Raw genomic sequence first — 22453 nt, forward strand, 5'->3', positions numbered from 1 at the left:
ACCTAAATTACAAGAGGCAATATGAGTCTCTGAATTGCAGTCAGAAAGAATAACTTCAATCTTTCTGGTACTCTAAAGGCAGGGAAATGCACAGCTGAAAATGAAGAATATATGGAAGATGAAGCAAATACAAATAAAGATAATATATTTGAGAGACAAATTATTTTCCACATCAGTCTTGTTTTCAATAAACCACTTGTGATTGGACTTGCTTTTTGTCTTAAAAAGACAGAACTTTAAGTTACATCACATGTTTCCCTGAGAAACATGCCCTTGCCTACACATATTATGCATGTGTCCCCACTGTCTTGGAGTGCTTTCTCAGCAAGGAGAAAACAAGGTGCACTCATTTTACCCTACTGACTTTACATAAATCCCATCCTTAATCTTGTGGCTTTATATTGTTCAGTGAGTTAAGCAATGTGAAAATTCTCCTAAAGCCTCAGTGTAAATGTTTCTTTAATCCTATTAAAGCTACAAAACAGACCCATATGAATGAGCAAGAAACTGAGCTAAAGAACTCTCTCTGACCTTCATGCCACTGTCAATCTTGGCATTGACTTCATTGGTCAGCATTTCCTTCTAACTGTGGAATGGTTCAAATGGAAAAGCAAAACTTTAGCCTGTTCTTGTCTAGAACACCCAAGTCAAACCTGTATGCCCCTACAGTCAAAGCTCTGGAGAGGATTCTGAATATATTTTAAAAAGAAAAAAAAAGGGTTGAAATATTAGACATGTAAAAAAGACACAAAACAACTATCTATTTAAATTGGTTTTCTCTTCTTAAAGCTATGACACAATCAATATATTACATATTTAAATAAAGAAATATAAATCTGGAAGCAACATATTTCCCATTCTACCTCTGAGAGAAGACAATTAATCACTTTTGTCTTTTACTTGTTTATATATATTTTCCAAGACAACATATATATAGAGAGAGATATAGCCAAATATATTTGACTATACAAGGTGATATTATTCAGGACATTTTATAGCCATATCAACAAATGTAGATATCAACAAAAGAATTAAATATTCTTTTAATGGATGTGCAGCATTCCACTGTAACATAATTCATTTAACCAGTCCTCTACTGATGGACATTTTAGTTGTTTCTAATTTTGAAACTATTCAAAAGTTAAACTCTGTTGTGTGATTACGTGCCATGACTGTGACAAAATCACAACTTTGCATTTGATGAGGATTTGCTGTTCACCTTTCTTTTGGGGCTTCCAAGGCAGTTGACAGGGAAGAGAAAGTAAAGACGTGGATATATAAGATGACACTCTACTTCACAAAACAGAGAAGTCAGGCAGTTAAAATGCATTGGTAGTAACATTCAGGACTTCCGTTGTTAATGAGGCTCTTGGGAAAATATAAACACTCCTCTTGAATTCAAATCTCAAGCCTGCCCACCACATTCTTGTTTTCAGCCTGAGCTTCTGGCACTTGAGCCTGCAATTGAGGCCTTGCATCAGATGCCAAACTAAACATTTGGGAACAAGAACTGTAATAACCTCCTTTTTTGTTTGTTTGTTTTAAGTCATTTAAAAACATACAACATAAAGTAAAACAAAGAAAAATTAGGTCGGGGAAATAACTCTACAAAATAGAAAACTTGATAGCTTTCAAAGCATTTTCTTGGATATTCATTCATATATTATTTGGACTACAGAAGTAACTGTCAGGGTATATTACTATGGCCTTTGGAGCAGAGAAGGAAGGGAGATATGAATTTCTTCACAAACATTAGTGAAAAATACAAAAAAAATAAAATTACATGAATGATGGCAGAACAGAGAGTCATTCAAATTCACCTTCTACATCTTCAGGTCTAGCTAAGTTTGCACAATTGACTAATGGGCATCCTAGTGAGACCTCAACTGACCATGTCTGCTGTTGTTAATCATGAACTTTTTCATGTAGTTAAACCCTGCCTTACTCTCTATTTTAAGAAGAGGAAAATAATTGCCTGCCCCCGAAGGCTTTCATATTAAACATGTCAAAGCACATTACTGATGACGTAAAAAGAACTCTATATATTTAGCATAAAATATTTCAGTCAGAAGCCTATTCTCTACTTAAAGTGACAGATTGTTCTCAAAGGCCTAACAGAATCTGTGTACTTATTAAAAGAACATGCTAGCATCTCCCCATTTAGTATTTAGAGCACTATGTAAAGACTATGACAGGAGAGTGGTTCCCTTTGGGAGAGTAGTAGTGATGGAAAGGAGCCATGGGAAGGGGTAGGCTGAGATGTTGGCAATATTCTGCTTGACCTCAGTGCTGGTTACGCAGGTGTGCTTTCTTTGTGAAAATCCACGGAGTGGTGGTCTTCTAGTTTATGTTACACTAAAATAAAAAGTTCTTATAAAAGGAAGCAGCTAGTAGGTACAAAATAGCTAATTTCTCTTGCTGCTTAAAATATATTAATAAGTTATTAATAATCAGTGCAACAAAATTTAAAAAAAGATGTTTCTACACTGATGAATTAGCTGGTTTTACACTACTGTGACTCACTCTGTTATCTATTTTCTAAATACAGATGTTTTCTTAGTATTTGAGAGTGAGACAATCAAGGGTTAATTTACGGGCTTTACTTATTTTCATGCGCCTCAGTATAATGAGTACTATGTCTGAAAGAAAATACACAATTTCCTCTAAATAGTGACAGTAAAAACTTATTAAGCGGTTACAATGTGCCATGTGTCAGACACTAAGCAGAGTAGTTTACATTCTGGCTACCATTTAATCTTAAAAAAGCCAGTTTCTTTCCTGCTGAGAAACACCATTCGAAGGAGGCACATTTTGAATACTCAATAACATTAGCTATTATTTGCACAGAACTTCTCTTCCTTTATAGTTTGCATGTTCTTTCATTTATTTAAACATAGCTGAGGATCAATGATATGCTAGGCATGTTGTGATCTTAAGAATCTTGTGCTATTTTTCTAGCACATCTACTTGGGGGACTATGGAGGACTTTAGCTTTGCTAATAAAGTTTTAAATTTCTTTTAATTTCATAGCATATCTGGGACTTGACAAAGAAAAGCACAGAATGATCAAGGAAAGGCGGTACAAGGAATCTCTACACATTTCAACATTTTAAAATCATTAGCTCCTTTGTAAATGAGATTTATTTCCCAACCAATAATTATTCTGTGGTATCTATGTTCTTCAGTATCGTACAATTTGGTATTTATTGATTTGCCAATTACTCCATGTTTTCACAATAAATCCAATTAATTCATAAACTTTATGGGAATGGGGGACATGATTTATATAGGGGCTAGCAAACTTTTTGGTAGAGAGCCAGACAGTAAATAATCTAGGCTTTTCAGACCATATGGTCTCTGTCACAATTACTCAACTCTGTTCTTGTAGGATATAAGCAGCCATAGGTAATACATAAACAAATGGATGTAGCTGTGTTCCAATAAAACTTTATTAAAAAAAAAAACACGCCAGCAAGCTGGCTTAGTCCCATTAATTATGTTTGGTCAACTGCTGCTTTATCCCACAATACCTTTTATAGTGCCAGATACCTGGCCTCACTAAATGCATCTTGCTTGACAGAGTCAATGACATTGGAAAAGAAAATGCAGGAATTGGGAAGAGAAATGGCATTAATTTTGAATTCTCCAAGAGGACATATCCATATTCCCTGTACATCTAACTAGAATGCATCTCTTCCACTCTTAAATCAGATATGAGAACTAGAGAAAATATTCTTTCTACTAATATAATGAGTTTTCCTGCATTAGGAAAATAAAAATAAATTTGACAAAAATTTCAAATTGATTGAGGAGCATTAACTTGTTGCTCAGTGTGGTATCTTTTTCCTTGCAAGTAGAAAACAGGTATTTGTAGAAAAGGTAGGAAAATCCACTGGAAAAAAGAACCTATTTGTAAAAGAATGCACCACAGAAACCCAGATATGGGTGGTCCAACTGGCAGAAGTGCTTGGCAGTGTGATTTAAAAAACAAGATTAACACAAGATGTTAAGTACTGAAATCCATCTAGTCACAAACATGTGTGTTTTTAACGACATTCAGAGCCATTTCGTAAAATGAAAGAATAGAAGTTAATTTATTTCATTGAAAACATTATGAAAAATCCTAGAATACCCTAGAACTAAGAACCTTTTATTATTTTCTCATGGCTGAAAATCATGTTCATCTGCCAGTGACAAGTAACATTCATGGTTATGGTGGAGACAGAAGCCTGACAGCATCATGACAGCAAGAGACTACATCAACACATTTTTTTCAACATAAAGTTGACATATGAGATGCAGACACAGTGCAGGGGGTCTTTAATAAAAACAAAGAAACAAAGTAAGTACAGCTTTTCCTCAGACTCTACCGGACAGAATAACTATTTCAGTAAGAGGAATCACCCCAGGCTCAGTCCTTTCTGTGACCTCCACTCTCATTTATTCAGCAGATATTTATTGAAGGACTATAAAATATCAAGGCATTGGTGTCTGCTTAAGGACACATGCCTTTTTTTTCTTTTCTTTTTAAGCATGCTATTCTTCTTGGAGAGAAATAGAAAACAATAATCTAAAACAGTAAATAAAATAATTTCAGCAACTGATTAAGTGCTAGGGGAAGAAAAGGCATTGGTGGTAGAGCATGGCCGGCAGAGAGAAAAACATGGAGTGATTAGAGCCAGGGATGGACTTTCTGAAGAGGAAACATTTGGTAAACCTTTGGAAGATTTCAAGCATGGTAATGTGATGATCAGATTTATGCTTTGAGAAGATAGATCACTGGCTGCTGTATGAAAAATGTATTGCAGCAGGGTTAGGTGGCACAAAAGTAGAAACAAGTAGTTCTGGTAAAGATGCTGGTGGCTTGGTCTTATGACACAGTAGTGGATATGGCAATTGACTTAATATTTTGGATGCGTATCTGACTCTCTGAAAGATGATGCTGGCTTGGTCTAGAGATGAATCACTGGGAAGATGATTAGTTGATGAATTCAGTATCATTCCAGAGTGTACTATTATTCAGTTTTGTTGGAACACTATGAAAGTTGTGGAAAGAGGACTTAAGGATTTTGATTTGAGTGACTGGTACCTTTTACTGAGATAAGAAAGACTTTTGAAGGAGAACATCTGGCAGAGAATGGGTGGTAGAAATCAAGAAACCTACTTTAGACATACTAAGTCTTCATCCCCTGCCCATGCCCTCAGGCAAATTGAAGAGAAGGCTAGATATTGTGTTCTTCTAGGGAAAAATTATTCTCATATTAGCCAAAGGATTAAGCACATAACAGAGGTCCCATAATTATGTGATAAATTAACTTAGTAAACAAGTCATTATCCAACTGTTTTTAGAAGTATAATTATGTGAAAAGAATTAGCAAGTTGGATAGGGAACATGAAAGGCTTTCAGGGAAACTATTTCTTATTTTCATTTCTTATCTAAAAACCAGTTTCTCCATACTTTTCAATTTCAACATTCAATTCTTGATGACGATCTTCCTTTCAATACTGGTACCTCTCCCTGCTGTTATAACTCTACTCTCAGAAGAGTACAAGAATAAGTACTGATACACTGCTGGAGTTTTCAAACTATTAGCAGTCTAGAAATATGAGAAGAGTTGAGTCAATACACACAGATTTTTTTACATCTAAGTGAAAATAATACTCCTTCACCAATAGTTTGGGCTAGAAGTAGCCTTGAAACATGAAAATATTATATTCATATTATATGAAATAGAACTTCTGTAATTTTGTGCTTCAGAGTCTTCTGTTTTTCCCCTTCTTATTCCCATTAATATCAGCCTTGAAGAGTCATACAAATATTTTCACTTGGATAGTATCTATCTAGCTATCATAGATATCTTTTTATACAGATAAAAAGCATGCATATTTAAATAACATGCATATTTATACAATGATTATCTATATATATTAATATTTAAAAAATAACAATAAAATAATTATATTAAAAAAACTCAAAGTCATTCACATCATTAACCAGAACTAAGCTCTATTAAACTGTGATTTAAAACTTCTATCTAGAGAATAGCAGTCCCTTGCTCCTTAAAAACAATAAATAGCCTTCTACTTTCCTTGCAGGGTGACACATATACCCTCACCACTCATTTACACATTTACATCCCACCACTAGGATTTATACCTCCCTTTTCAAGACCTGGCCCCCAGACCAATGCCATGGATCAAGTTACGTCAGAACTCAACCTGGGAAGTGCTGTCCCTGCTAAGGGAAGAAAGGGACTATACCTCAAAGGAACGGTAGGACTTAGTTGACATGTACCATCAGGAAGCAGGAGACTATATATGAGAGAGTGCTGGATCAAGAGGAGATAGAATATGAGTTTGGATAATGGAGATTATTGATATGGGAGCATTCTCTCACAAGATTTAATACCCTAGCTAGACTATATGAGATGCAGCTAAGACACTGCTATGATGGCTCTTGGAAGCATAATGGAAAGCAATGGTCCACATATCATGAAGTAGAAATACCGTAATTGCTATGGCAGATAGTCAAGGTGCTATCACAGACTACACAGCCCAGAAGCTGCAAGCCTAAGAGAATGATGGAATAGTCTATGGAAGATACAGCCAGGACTCAACCTTGGAGATGATATCCTGTAATTCATTCTCTAGGACACAGAACACACTCTAAGTCAACAACCATTATAAGGACCTGTGTTTCTAAGAAGTAGAATTCATAGGTCCAGGAGCTAAGAGGTAGCAGAGTGGCTGTATTTATCATCATTCTTTTTTTTTTTTTTTAAAGATATACTCATTTATTTGAGCGAAAGTGAGCACGAGTGGGAGGAACAGAAGAAGGAGAGGGAGAAAGAGAATCTTAAGCAGATTCCACGCTGAGTCCAGAGCCTGACATGGGGCTCAGTCTCACACTCCTGAGATCATGACCTGAGTGGAAACTGAGAGTCGGATGTTTAACTGACTGTGGCAACCAGGCGCCCCATCATCACTCTTAATAATTGATATGGAGAATCTGTGTTTCTCACTCCTGCAACCCCTAGGCTTTAGAGGTTCTGATTCCTAGAACAGTGATGATGTTCCACCAAAGGACATAAAATAAGTCTCACTAAACTTTAAGCTTTTACTGCTACCTGGTCACTTTGGGCTGTAGAACTGTAGGCAGGAAAGAAGTCAGAGGTAACTGATCCTGATCAAAAAAGAGGAGATAGGAAAATTGCACAATGGGGAGTGTAAAACTATGTTTGACATCCAGGTGACCCAGTAGGGCATCTCTTAGAACTCCTTTGCCTAATCTTTATGTAAACAGACAAGTTCAACAGCTGTGGCCTAAGAAACACGTGGCAACAGCATCTTAAGAGGTTTTATGGATGGGAGTCAGGTTTATTTCATCAGCAAGCCCCTAAAACAGTAGAGTTCAGCCAAGAGTAAGAGAGATCTAGAACAAAGAGTAGAGGAGGGAGATGAAAATTAGTTGTGGCCCTGAGACAGGCTAGAGCAGGGATTACAGCTCATCACACCAACTTTCCTTTAATAGGCTTCCCCACAAAGGAAGACCAAAAAAACAAACAGAATCCTCAAGAAACTGTTACAAGAACTTATTAAGTAATGGAAATGGAGTTGATTGGTACAAAAGATGAACTCTAGTGCACCACCCAGTACCTGCTTTTAGGACTAATGTACCGATTCCCCTAGTTGCTGAGATTGTTGGTGACTGGCAGGGTTCAGGTGAGTCCCTCTCAGGGAATTGTTTCCTTGGCCAAAGTCATGTCCTCTCCCTGAGACTCCTACTCTCAGTGACTGGTCATTGTAAGACTATAGGAGTATAAAGATCCAGACCCCATGCCTCAAGGGCTCTACAGAATTAGCTAAAGCCCTCATGCAACTGTATTGCAACTCCTCCCTGTGCCCAATCCTATTTCCTTCTCCCTGCAGATACTGATCCTAAAGGCACTCCCTGATAAATTTCCAGCACACAAATCTCAATCTCACAGTTTCTTTTGGGTGGCATCCGACTTCAGACAAATGGATAAGGCTTGTACTAGTATCAGCTGATTATCAGATCTGGATACAGTATAAAGAGATGAACTTCTAGAGCTCCAAGAGGCTAGGAAAACATTTTGTTTAGTGATAATAAGCACTTTCTGTCTCCTAAAAATGAATTCAGAAAAGTGGTGGGAGGGTAGGAAGACAACTGAAAAACATTCAAAATAGTTTTTAAGTCCCTTGGAAAAATATCTTTATAACTTAGGAAACTTATTTTAGTAAACAGAAGAATTTCATTGAGAAAACTGGTAGTGATTTTGGAGTCAGTTGTTTGGTTATCACTACTACAGGGTGAGTGCTACTGGCATCTATTGCGTAGAGGCCGGGCATGATTTTGAACATCCAACAAGGACTGTACTGTCTCCAAAAACAAAGAATTATCTGGCCCAAAGGGTCAACACAGCCAACATTGAGAAACAAAGTATATTACATTCATCAGATCGTTACATTCTTGGGATTATGGGATTATTAGTATTTCTTCACTACAGATGGGGAAACTGAATTCAGTAAAGGAAGTTGATCCAAAAGATCCAAAGGAATGCTACCAGTAAAAATGAGTATAGTAGTTCATTCTGTTTCATGCAAATTTTTTTCTGATCCAGAAGGCAGTTACTACCTAAACTTTTTATCTCCATTAATCTCTTTCCTACAAACCAAGAGATAGCACGCTTATTTATAAAGCTTGATGTGCAGGCTTCCATTGGTCATTCACTGATAAATTCATTATATCAAGAAACTAAACCCTGAATTTGCATCAGAAAAAAAAACATTTCAAATTTACACATTCTGAATTTACATAACATTTATTCCCAAAGCTTTATTCAAAGAAAGATTTTGTACATTGCATAGTACTACTAGTACTATATATATTTATATATATACTATCTATATTTACACATAGTATTAAAAAATCTTCTTTTAACCCGTAAGAGGCTCAGGAAATACTATCACCAATGATAATACATAGATCTGTCAAGAGGGAACATGGAGTCTGTTAAAATTGTTCTCTGTCTCAATTCTGCCATTTTCTAATGGTATGACTTTGGACAAGTTACTTAGCCTTCCTCATAGCTTAAATTTTCTTACCTGTAAAGTAATAACTTACTATGAGGCTTGATTTAAGGATTAAATAGGATAATGCATATGAAACACAGTGACTGATAAACCATGCACACTGAATAAAATGGTAGTTGTCTTGAACATTTGTTGCTTTTTGGCATCCAGCACCTATTTCTCCTTCTTCATGGCAACTTGAACTCCACTGGGGAATTAATTCTTACCTCTTGCATTTAGTATGGTGGATTGTAATTAGGTATCTTGCCCTCCTCTAGTCAAAGGGCAGGTATGTAACGCAAACCAACCCAATCAGATGCTCCCTCTCTGAAATTTATATACTGAGTGGAGAAACAACACAGAAAATGGTTAGTTCTGTCCACTCCTAGTAATGATACCCTGGCCTATTTATTTTTTCATTATAACAACATTGTTAACATGGATGCCTCTGAATTTCCAAAGGTGATTTACTTCTCTTGCCCATGTCCATGTCTGATATACAGCCTCCCATCAATTCTGCAAGCCTCTGATAATTTCAACAAAATCCCTTTTCCTAAAATTACCCTGATCCAGTTCTATTGCTTTGTAACCCAAACACGGTATATACATACAGTAAGTAGCTATGTCTTACATCTGCATAAATTCTCTAATCTAATTAATGTTTAAAGTAAATGCAAGTAAGATTTAGTGACTTCTCTTTGCATTCAGAAGTCTGTTTTATCATTAATTTGCCTTTTAGTTTTAGCCCTAATACATATCCACACACAGTGAAGTCTACATAGGAACTGAAGACTGTTTACCCAAAAGGAAATTCTGTGGAGCAAAGGTGCTGTTGAAGCAGTCATCTCTGTTTGCTCTCTGTTGGAGCACTTCTTGGTAGGGCTTCAAGAAATACAAGGAAGTGAAAAGAAACTGAATGTCTGATTGATGTCTGATTGCCTGAGTCCACAATTCTATAGGCTTACCTGAGATCTTAAATAAGCATCTTTTCAGATACAGAGGCTTTCATTATTTTTGGCTTTCCTTCTGTGTCTTGGATGTGGTTGCTCTTTGGGTATAGCTATGGGTCAGACTCTGTGTGGTAAATCTGAATCTGCAATTACTGGCATCAGGGTCAGAGGAGAGAAGTGTAGCACAGTGAAAGTGCATGTTTCTTAAACAAGGAAAGAAATGAATAATCACTTTGGTTTTTGCTTTACAGATGCTTTGATCCATTTCATTTTTCACTGGGGAAAATAGAATGGCAATCTCTGAGTTACTTTAGCATTTACTTTCCAGAATAACTCTTTCAAGGCCATGGAATATCATGCCTCTATCATCTAGGCTGCAATATGAACAAGCCACTACGATGGCATTTCAGTGCAGGGTACAAAAATATGTTCTTTCTCATCACTTGTATACAAAACCCAGTGCTCTGCTAGTTTTGCCACATTTTAGAATAAATGATTCTAAAGGCAAACAGTAGCAATTTTTTGAGCAAGAAAATTTGGAAAAACTAAACGCATTTTTTTTTCCCTAAACGCATATTTAAGAAAGTCAAAAACTCCCTGGGTCTTGAATAATTATGTCAAACTCCAGATTTTTGTGAAAAAATAGAAGGAAAAAAGAAGTCCATTAGCAGATACTAAAATGGGTAACAGTTCCTTCAGTACTACTAAAGCAGCTTTTACCAATTATAATACGTACAGTTTAGGTTGTTCTATAGCACCATTATCAATCTGGCATTCTGTAGCAAGTTTCCAAAAACTATAATGGCAGATTAATTTATAGCTATAGAAAAGCTGCTCTTCTAAACTTCACTTAAGTACATTATCTGCCAGACAGGCCAGTTCTTCTTGATCTACATACTATAAATGAAATATATGCCTAAGAATCCTTTAAAGTGATATAAGCATTTCCATGCATAGTTTAATAATCAGTTCAAAACTTTCCTAAAAAGAAATTAATAGAAGGCATGGAACTATTTAGTGATTACAGAATATGTTCATTTTCCTAGGAAATACTTCAACATCTGGTGGTAAAGAAGCAACTGATTCAGGGTGGTCTTTGATTATTCTTTCTTCTTAGGTGTATGCCCTCTTTTCTCAACCTACTAGTGAGTAATTCTACATTTTATAAAGTCTACGGACCTTGGTTGTAAGGGATTTATTTGTATTATGGATTGTCCTGAACACATAACAGAGTTCATCAATTAAAGATTCCTAAAGTGACAGTTTCAATATCACGTCTTATGGCAATACCTTTAATCTTAATAAACATTCAAATGCCATCAATTACTTCAGTAATTTAAACCATAATCTAATTTTACAATTTATAGCCTAGTTTAACACACACTATGAGATTTAGAATGTGCTCATTTCAACCATGAACAGAGGGAGTGTCTTTGTTTTTCTTTTTTCTTTTCTTTCTTCTTTTCTTTCTTTCTTTCTTTTTCTTTTCTTCTTCTTTTTTCTCTTTCCTCCCTCCCTCTTTTCTTTCCTTCTTTTCTTCTCTTTCTTTTCTTTTCTTTCTTTTCTTCTTCCTTCCTTCCTTCCTTCTTTTCTTTTCTTTCTTCTTTCTTTCTTTCCTTTCTTTCTTTTCTTTCTTTCTTTCTTTCTTTCTTTCTTTCTTTCTTCTTTTCTCTTTCTTTCTCTTTTCTTTCTTTCTTTCTTTCTTTCTTTCTTTCTTTCTTTCTTTCTTTCTATCTATTTATTCTTGAGAGACAAACCAAAGCAGTCTCTATGCAGGGAGCCTGACGTGGGACTCAATCCTGGGCTGAAGGCGGTGCTAAACTGCTGAGCCACACAGGCTGCCCGAGGGAGTGTTTTTCAATGTGAAGCTGTGCCTATATATTCATTCACTTCCTACGGGAAGCAGAAGAATGAGGTATCTCAGTGATTCCCACTCTTCCTTACATAAAACTCTACTAGCTCCTTTTCACCAGAGACCAGATGAATGCTATCTACTTATCAAATTACAAGATTCACCCAGATATAAGATATAGCCAGCTACTCTATATATGTAGGGTTTTTTGGTTACAAGCAATAGAACTGGATTAGGCTAACTGTAGGAAAAGAGATTTTGTTGAAAGGGTATCAGAGGCTTGTGTAACTGATGGGAGGCTGTACACCAAATATGGAAATGGACAAGTGAAGCTTTTCCTCCTTTTGTAAAACTGACATTTTTCAGTTCAAACACATTATGCTAACACACTCACTGCCTTACATATTTTATACTATCGAGAGTTTTCTTTATCCTTAGTTTGATTAAATCAAACTTTATTATAGCTAAAGAAAAGTATGAGATAGTATCACATTTTTCAATTTTTTTAAAATTTAAATTTAATTTGCCAACAAATAGTATAACACCCAGTGCTCATCCCATCAAGTGCCCTCCTTAGTGCCCATCACCTCCTTAGTGCCCATTACACCCAGTGGTAACTGCCCATCATTCCATCTCTCCATCCACCTCCCCTTCCACTACCCTTTGTTTCCTAGAGTTAGGAGTCTCTCATGGTTTGTCTTCCTCTCTAATTTTTCTTCACTCACTTTCCCTCCTTTCCCTTATAGTCTCTTTCATACTTTTAAAAATACGATTTCACTGAAACATTGCTGGGTGCCAATCCTTTATAGAGGATGGTCCTCCGTCATAATGCTGCTGAGAAATTACATTCAGTTCAGGTGACTTATTCTTCTGAATATATCATCTCTGTGGTGCAAACTTGTTGGAAGACAGGCAATATTGTTATAACAGCTTATCTGGGATAACAATTTAAGGTCTTTAAAAATAATGGGGGAAAGCTTGCAGGAGTCTATACTTGACTTATGGACTACTGAATATTTAAAAGTGTGGACTTATGGAATTCTGCCTTCATTTAAGAAGAATGGACAAAAGAATGCCATGTCTTACAGATAATTCACAGATGACAAAAAAGAAAATAATTAAAAATAATTCCCCAAAATAAGTAAGGCAATTTATATATTTAAAAACAGTTAAGTCAAAACAAACCACTCTAGGGGCCTCTAGTCTTTACCTGGTGTTCAAATAAGTGACATCCATTTCTGATTCTGAATTGTATGTTTATATTGTTGATGCCACTTGTGATTTGATGCTTGGCATTTTCCTCTATATTTTTACTTATGCAAATCCCAACCCTTCTTCTCAGTCAGAAGTGCGTTCAGCTGTGAGTACAGAAATCTGGCAAACAGTGGCTTGAAGAAGAATTTATTATTAGATGCACGATAGCTTTTGGGAGTAAGCAGTCCAGGAACCAGACTATTTTCCTAAAATAGTATGTGTGTGTATATATATATATATATATATATATTTTTTTTTTTTTTTTTCTCTTTGGTCATAAGATGGCTGTTGCACCTTCTGGCATCAATTTGTGTTCTAGATAGGAAAGACAAAGAAGAAGAAGCAAAACACACTTGCCAGAGGAGTCTGTCCACTTTTACCAGAAAAAGAGCTTTCTCAGAAGCCTCTCTCAATCGACTCTTTGACACCTCAATGGCTAGAACTGGCTTATGTGGCCACCAAAGGCTGACAAGGAGTTTGAGGAATGCCTGTTTGTAACTGTGTATATTGCTAGTTTTAAAAACCCCGGGATTCTATTAGTGGGGCAGAAGGAGAGACTTAATATTATGTAGGCAATTAGCACTGTTTGCCACAATTCTCAATGCTACAGTTTTTTACAGTCTGCCCTGTTTCTTCATGTTCCCTTCTCTAAATGCTCAGACCAACGATAAGCTGAGTCACATATTACAAGTCATATGTTGTTCTGTACAATGCGCATACATATGTATGTGTTTGTGTATATATATATATAGACTCATCATCCCATAATTCCTTAAAAATGAGTCAAATTTTATAATTCTTTTGTACTATATAAATATATTTGATTTATTGATGAATTTATTCATGAATTGATCTCAATCCTGTTCTTAGAAAAGTAAATAATAGCTTATCATTGTTGGTCTAAAAGTGAGTTCATTAATGACTACTCCCTAAGCAATCTGGCTGTTCTCTGAATTGTTTTAAGTCTTATTGGCTCTCTACTACATTCCCAAAGCTTATAGCTTTCCTAACAATATTACAACAATAAAACCAAACAAATGAGACAAACACCATCCTGCATTTTATCAAAGATCTTTACGGAGTGAGGTATATTTTAAAATAAATGTAATTTAGCACTGAAATAGCTGTGGTCTAAATCAATTATGACAACCATTTTGCATCTCTTTCCATCTTGACTTTCCCTCTCAAACGTGTTTTCCAGTTAGGAGAAATGAAACAGACTAAATGCAGAGTCTTCAAGAAACAGTGAAACTTTCTTAACAAGTAAAAAGTGCTCCCCCTCAGTACACTGTCTGTTTTGAAAATATCTTTATAGTTAACTTTTCTTAGACATAAGTGTGGAGAAAACCAGTGGTCTAAAATGGAAGCTCTACAGCCCAAAGAAATGGTTACTTATTAATTTATGAACATATATTGTATTTTTCTACTAATATGTTATACATGTTATAAAACGTACTATTTAAAAAGTGAGACTAATGTAATTGAATGATGCTTCATTATATTTGAAAAATCTTGGGTTAGTACTTTGTGATACAGAAATTTGGCTCTAGATGTAGTTTATCACGGGGTTTTGATGGCTGTAAGAGCTGAAAAAGATATCTCAAAATAATATGTAGGTGAAATCTGAAACACAGCAGAGTTAGCTCCACTTATTCAATCATGAGGCTCATTCTTCAATTTCACCCGTAGGTCAAGTTTAGTGAAATTTTGAAAACATTGACTTGAATGCTATGTGACACTAAAAATCTGTGAAGAAATTGCAGTGTTTTTACAGTTAGGCTGGTGTTTTCAGGAGATGAGAGAAGAAACAGGAGGCCAGATGATGGAGAGCCCTATAGGCCACTGCAATGACTCCAGGTCCTCTGAGTGACATGAGATCATTTCAAGGTTTTATGTAAAGAAGTGATATAATCTGATTGAAGTCTGAAAAATGACTTTGCAGTGCAAGAGTAGAAGTAAAGATGCTAGTTAGGGGTTTTTGTAGAAGTCCAGGCAAAAGCTGATGGTGGCTTAGACACTTGTAGTAGTCAGAATCTGGGTATATTTTAAAGATAGATTTCCCTATACAATAGATATAGGGAGAGAGAATTAATTCTTAAAGTTTTAGCTTGGTTATCATTACATTAGGAAGGGTTCTCTGATCCACTAGGACTTCATTAGGTCCCCATTGCTTCTATAGCACCCTGTCCCACTTCTCTCAGCATTCCTACATGTGTGGCAAGTTCTGTTTTTTTCCTATATCCTTTTTAGACTATAATCCTTGGCACTGTTGGGATTATATCTATCTTATTTATAGTATGTACTCTGTATATAAATGTTGAATAGGCATTTGTTAATGAGTGAATAGAATACATAAAATCATTACAACAGAACTCTCAAGAACTGTTGTCAATAAAAATACTGGGAATTTTTTCTCTTGGTATAAGACTGTATTTTTCAAGAGTGCTACATCACCATTCTATAAAATAGTTCATAATCACTTTTATTTTATTAAGAACTATTGTAGTAAAATAATTGTGTGTGTGTATATATATGTGTGTATGTGTATATATATGCATATATATATATAAAATAAGATTTTATTTATTTGAGACAGAATGATTTGAGAAGAAGGGCAGAGGGGGAAGGGGAGGGGGGAGAGAGAGAGAGACAGAGAGAGAGAGAGAGAGAAAGAGAGAGAGAGAAAAGCAGACTTCCCTCTCAGCAGGGATCCTGACAGGAAGTTCAATCCCAGGACCCTGGGCCAAAGGCAGAGGCTTAACCAGCGGAGCCACCCAAGCACCCCAGTATTAGCACATTCTTAAGCAAATGGTAGTAGCTCTTAAAAGACTTTATTAAGGGCATCTAGTATTTTTCATAGCCTAATGCATGAAAAAAGTTTTAAGAACATGAAGTACATATGAGAATTGCTATGACCTGATTTTATTTTATGTCATCCTTGTGCATAGGCCATGCTAAACTTCTCTGCATCATTCCAATTTTGTATATATGCTGCCGAAAAAGTGAGAACTGACTGATTTTATTGAAAACACGAACCAGACTGTATCCTATTAGACACTAATAGGTTGAGTGTAAAAATAATACAATTACAGCTTCAGCAATGGGAGTTGGGAACATTCCTGTCTTGACTATTGATAATTCAGTTCAAATCTCTATAGAACAGATCTCCTGACAATCTTTTGTTAAGTTCTTCCTTAGTTTTGTAAATCGGAGTAAAAGTTCTTGAACTAGAGCTTTAAGCCTAAAGCAAATGAGTAGCACAGCTTTTCATGATCAAAACCTGATAACAGTATCCATTAATTAATTTAGCTCTTCACATACCCTTTGTGCTTGCTATGTATGAGCCTAAAGAGAGAACTAATACCTTATCACTAAAACTATTTTTGTTAGAAATCTTGAAGCAAAAAAGAGAAGTATCTAAAATGAGCAGAAGCCCCATGAGACACTGGGTGTCATATATTCTGTGTTAAAATTCCTCTGCATTATCTGCTTAGAAGTGAATTACAAGTATACTTAGCCAATGGTGTCTATCTCTTAAGTTTCTCAGGGTGGTTTTACCATGGTGAATTTACTGCATTGAAGGACTAGTTTTCAACTGTGTAAGTACAGACCTCAGATTTGTCAAAATACTAAGCACAGATCTTTCTCTCAAAAGACTTGCAGTAACTCAAATTCACAATACAGTCTATAAACTTCCCTAATGTTTAAACAAATCACAATCAGAGAGCTGCCTAATAAGCAGAGGGTCTGAGCAAATGGAGTTAGATTACATAAATGTTTAATGGCATTTCTTCATTTATGAAACAAAATTTTCTTGAATATCTGCTATGTGCCAAGTTTATTCTGAGATACTGAGAACACAGTGGTGAACAAAACAGACAAGGTTCTTTCTCTTTTGGAGCTTATACTTTAGTGAGGGAAACAGGCAATTAGCATGGGTTTTTGGTCTGTTTTTTTAACTGATGCATTCCTAGTACATAGAGTACTGCCTTGTACATACTAGGTGTCTGATGCTATTTAATGAATGCATAAAAATGCAATACAAACAAAATAGTTTCAGAAAATGATATGAACTAAGAAGAAAATAAATGGGGTCACAATATGAAAAAGTAAGGTTAGTAGGAGAGAGGATAGCTTACCTAGATTAGTTGGTGTAGAGATTAAATTACTATTTGGCAACTATTAACCCATTCTTTTCCCCCACTTCCATGGGAAGATCAGTTTTCTACTCCACTGATGTTGAATTTGACTCTGCAACATGCTTGACCTCATGGTGGGTAGAATGTACTTCTCTGCCTTTTGACCTTGGGCTTGGCCATATAAGACTTGCTTTCAACCACAATCAGAGGTGACAGAATCAGAAACTTGCAGTATTCATGTGTTTGGGTTTTTCCGCTTGCACTTCTGCCTCTGACATAAGAAGAACATGAGTTGGATAGCCCATCATAGATACCCTATGAGTTCTGGAAATCTGTTCAAGTGGTTTAATTTCTTTTTTAAAAAATATTTTATTTATTTATTCATGAGAAACAGAGAGAGAGAGAGAGGCAGAGACACAGGCAGAGGGAGAAGCAGGCTCCATGCAGGGAGCCCGACGTGGGACTCGATCCCGGGTCTGCAGGATCACGCCCTGGGCTAAAGGCAGGTGCTAAGCCGCTGAGCCACCCAGGCTGCCCAGTGGTTTAATTTCTTTCACTAAATTCAAAAGCTTTGATTCTTGAATATCTATGCTATTTTCATTAATCTGTTGACTACTAATGTCAGGGTCTTAAATATAAAAGAAATATGAGTAAGCAAGTTGCATTTTGGTGGGAGAGGTGAAAGGAAGGAAATTTTACTAACTATGAAAGTACACAATAAAAAAGGTAGATGTAAAAGTTCTTTTTTATTAACAGAATTTTTTAGTAATTTAACCACTAAAATCAACTAAGAGCAGAAGGAGAGCATGTTTGTTTAGTCCAGTGGCTAAGCTCCACCCCAGACAAGATATTTTCATTTTCAACACATGATACATAAGAAAAGGAAAATGTGAACCACAGGAATGGAATAAATATTGAGGACAAAAGCAAAGTGTTGAATATATTATAGTCACACTAAATCTTAAATGAATAAGCACTCTAAACTATAAAGGAAAAACTAAGCATCAAAGTTATTTTATATGCCAAATGTCCCCACAGATGAATAAAAAGCAGACATTAAAATTCTTGTAAAATGGCAAAGAAACTATGATTAATATGTTCCTGGTACAAGGTAATGATCATATTATACATGCAAAACATATGAAAAATCAAAAAATTTTGGTGACAAGAATAGTGTGATCATTTAATGAATCAATCCTAATGTACACTGAATGTTAGATATAGGATTTATCCTAAAATATTGTACTTCTATTCAAATGTTCAGAAAATTATCTACATTGGAAAACATTATCTGGAAAAGACTCAAGTGGATTGGAGGGATCTAACTTTGAAACTTACTAGCATAATAATGCTCTGACTGGCAGCCAGATTTTGAGCAGCCATAATCTTTGATAGCCCAGAATCTTGAAGAAAGATAGAAGTAAACACGACCAGTGAAAACAGAGACAACAAAACCTATACACTTACTACGTAGTTAAGGATCAAAGACTCTCTTTTCAGACTTAGAACATATGTAACTTAATTTGACAAAAAGTACTTTGCTATATAGTTTCTTATGATTTCTTCAATTTTAATTTAGAGTTGAAAAAAAAAAGCAGAGGTCAGATCTGAAAGCAAGAAAATGGAGAGGCTGTAGAAGAAAGAGATCCACCAATATGAGGGTGATGTAAATACTGAGAACAAAGATGTTTTTGAGGACACAAGACACAACTGAAACTTAATCTAGGTGAATTCAGTAAAAAGACAAGTTAATCAAGTTCTTTTTATTTTAGGAATCTTTGTGGCTATCACTCTATGAAAACAAGTGCTATGACTAATGTATGTAAGATGTCCCTAAATTATGAAAGATAAAATTGTTGGTTACTCAAGAACAACCACTTACTTATTAAATCTTAAAAAAAAAAATCTATATATACCTTCTAAAACTATCTATTTTTAGCATAAGAAAACCTTATCTATCCAAAATACTTCATATCCTCTGAACAGTATCACATCATTTGGGCTTAACTGTAGAAACGTCAGATTATTTGAGAAAGTCTGAAATTGTGGTGGCCAAGTGGCAAATTTTCTACAAGATGTCTGATGAACCTGGCGACTGCTAAAGTACTGTTTTAGTAAGAATGAAACCCATGTAGTTTGACTTCAAAGGATCAGATTTAGAATTAGCTATGAGACTAAAAGGCTGGAAAAATATTTCTACAGTAACTATAGCAACTTGGAAAAAATTCCCAAAATATGTAGTGGCCATTTGTAATGTTCCCTGATTTTTGATACCCTTCCTGTGTTTGATGAATTTCTAGCCTTATGAGGTATGACTCCCTTAGGTGAAACCCAGAAAACATAGTTATCTATTCTGCTCTACTCCGAAGGCTCTGCTAATCAGAGTCAAGTGGATGGACTTTGATTCAGCAAAATGAGAGGAAGGAAGCTCTGTGTAACATCCATTTTGCTCATAAAGATGAGATACATTCAACTCTTGGCTACTGAAATGGTTGTATTGGCAACGGGCTCTTCTAGTTCTTGATGAGAATGTCCCAGCAAAAGGGATTTATCTCTAAGCAAGTTTTGTGGTATAGTTTTAGCATTGTTTCTAGAAGCTTAACCTTGACCCTGATTCTCCAGCTCTCAACAATTTGGTCAGATACTCAATTTCCTTTTAATAAGCTTTTTTACTCTTAACTAGCCAAGACAACTTCTGCTGCTTAAGAGAAAAGCTCTGGTTGATACTAAATTGCAACTAAGAAGTGGCTGAAGGCAATTTAGCCTCAGGAAAATCAGAAAGATCTATGGTTAGTTCTGGCTCTCTAAGGGCTGATGGCTCTAAAATCCCAGATGGTTTCTGAAAGAAAGAAAAAAAAAAAAAGTAAAATCTGGCAGCCTGCAGTACCAGAGCAACACATTATTAACTATGGTCACTTGAAATGAAGTGACCAATGAAAGCAAGACTTCAGAAGATCCAGTGGCTACTAACATGGAACAACAATATAAAGAGTAATGAAGACAAATGATGTGCTTTTAATTCCATAGCACAGCTTATAAAGAGATAATGAGATGTTCGTAATTCCAAATTCTCGGTTCAAAGCAAAAATCACAGCCAAGAGCTATCCCTTAGTGTCCCAGGGAGGGAAAAGCCAGCATCAGTGAACAACACTGACTACCTTTTATAGACCAGGAGTGCTCATAGGTAACACTGCCTTCAATGTAGATAATGGGATGCTAAGGTGGCTGACATCAGGCAGAAACACTTATAATGCAAGAAGTAGGAGGAAAAGGTTATTGCATTTGCTAGGAGAGTTGAGTTGTAATCAGAATGCTCTGGTCTGCACTGACCACTTTGGTTACTTGATCAAATGACCCATACAACAGGCATCCAAAAAATTCCAACTTAATAAATTATAAGATATCTAGGTTTAATGAAGAGAGGCTGGACTCCAGCCTCTACAACAAAAATTTTTAATGTCTTTTCCAATTTCTAGTCCTAAGTCACTTCGCAGACCCAGAGCTTTTTGAGTGGAGAAGAGAGTGCAAGTTCCTGAAGACATGCACTGTAATGACAGGACAGATGTAAACCGTAAACTTACAGCTTGACCTCTCCCTTCAAGGTAGCTGCACTGAAGAAATGGAAATACCAGGTCTTTGGGGTACTGTTGTAGAATATTTCTGAACTAACTCTAAAGAACGGGGGACCCAGAATACCACTCTGGACTACTGGTCACAAAGGATGATTGTGGGAATCAAATGATAAATGGAATTTTAACCTGAATCTGCCTCACATCCAACCCACTAGGACCTTAAACACAGAGCGTATATAGCTGGTACTAGAGAAGGAGAGGAGATTACTGAGGCTTAATCAGATAGTGGTTTCATATGCAGCTACTACTGCAGATGTGCATTCTTTACTAGCACTCAGCACCAGGTATATGACTATTCATCTGCACATGATTTTTTCCTACTTTCCCAATAGAGAACACCTGTAAGAGCTGTTTTCATAGAGCAATAAATCATTTCATCTTAGGGCTATACAAATTACTTGGTTCTGAACCACAGTATATTTCACAAAGACAATTACTGTCTCACCAAGACATGGGACAACGACAATGACAACATTATGTCTCCAGGACCCGAAAGCAGGAAGTAAACATTCAAGATCCTTTGTACAGATACATAAAACACAGCTATAAGTTCAGTATAAGTTCAGTAAGGTGGGAGATACATCATATGAAAATACAAGAGCATCATCTCAGTAAAGTTTCTGAGGGCCCAGTGATCTTGAGCATATCAGGATAACCTCTGCAAAGTTAGATAACTAACTGTACCTTGGACCTCCTGCCACTAAGAAAGAGGCACAGTGGTATGTGGGTCTTTGAAAATAATATGTATCTCATTGGGAATCTTGCTTTGATCTATTTTTGAAGTGACCTGAAAGCCTCTGGCTTTGATTGAGGACAAAAGGAAAAGGGAGACTTCCTAGTTAATCTGGGCTACAGAGCATATACTTGGCCTTTGTGACCAACAGATTCAATGGATTTAGAATGATTATTATTTTATCAGAATTCTAGATGGAGCCTGTGACAAGTTCTGATCAAGGAATACCAGCAGAGATCTCTAAGGTTTTCAAGCAAAGCCATCTGGCAGGAAACTTGTTCCTTTGAAAGGGAGCATTTAGTTCATTACTGAGTGCCTATCACAGTCTGTATATTGGACTGTGGAAAAAAATAAATGTGACCTGATCTGCCCTAAATGAACTTGGTTTAGCTGATTCACTGAACTATTAAATCAGTTGTGCTCAGTAGGAAGCTATATTAAATGATGTGACACATATGGAATGAGACTTGAGAAGGAAACAGCAGATGTTACATGATCAGATCACTCATATTCAGCTATACTTGCCTTGTGGTTAGTTGCTGCAAGAGACTTTATGCCATTCCCTTTAAGAATACATTTTGTTTTTATAAGGGATAGCTGCAGTATTCTGTTATTATTTTACTTGATGTTACTGTTAATGTGGCTAAGTATGAAAGAAGGGTGTATTTTAAAGGTTGGGTTTAAGTACTGACAAAGGGTATAAATTGATGGTGAATAGCCAAGCAATGTAGAATAGTATATGTTGCTGTATTTTGTTGTTTTGGTATTTTGTGAAAACCCTTAACATATCAGGAGATAGT

At 36.0% G+C, this 22453-nt stretch overlaps 1 protein-coding gene and 1 non-coding gene across 4 annotated transcripts in view; both read right to left on the reverse strand.

Annotated features, from left to right (window-relative positions):
• CCDC91 (coiled-coil domain containing 91) overlaps positions 1–22453 on the reverse strand; it is a 326884-nt gene that overhangs the window by 20940 nt on the left and 283491 nt on the right. The window lies entirely within an intron of this gene.
• Positions 16051–16159, reverse strand: LOC112917623 (U6 spliceosomal RNA). The gene has a single exon (XR_003234489.1). It is a non-coding gene; the product is annotated as a U6 spliceosomal RNA (small nuclear RNA).

The sequence above is a fragment of the Vulpes vulpes genome, chromosome 8 (genome assembly GCF_048418805.1).
Source record: "Vulpes vulpes isolate BD-2025 chromosome 8, VulVul3, whole genome shotgun sequence".
Classification (NCBI taxonomy): Eukaryota; Metazoa; Chordata; class Mammalia; order Carnivora; family Canidae; genus Vulpes; species Vulpes vulpes.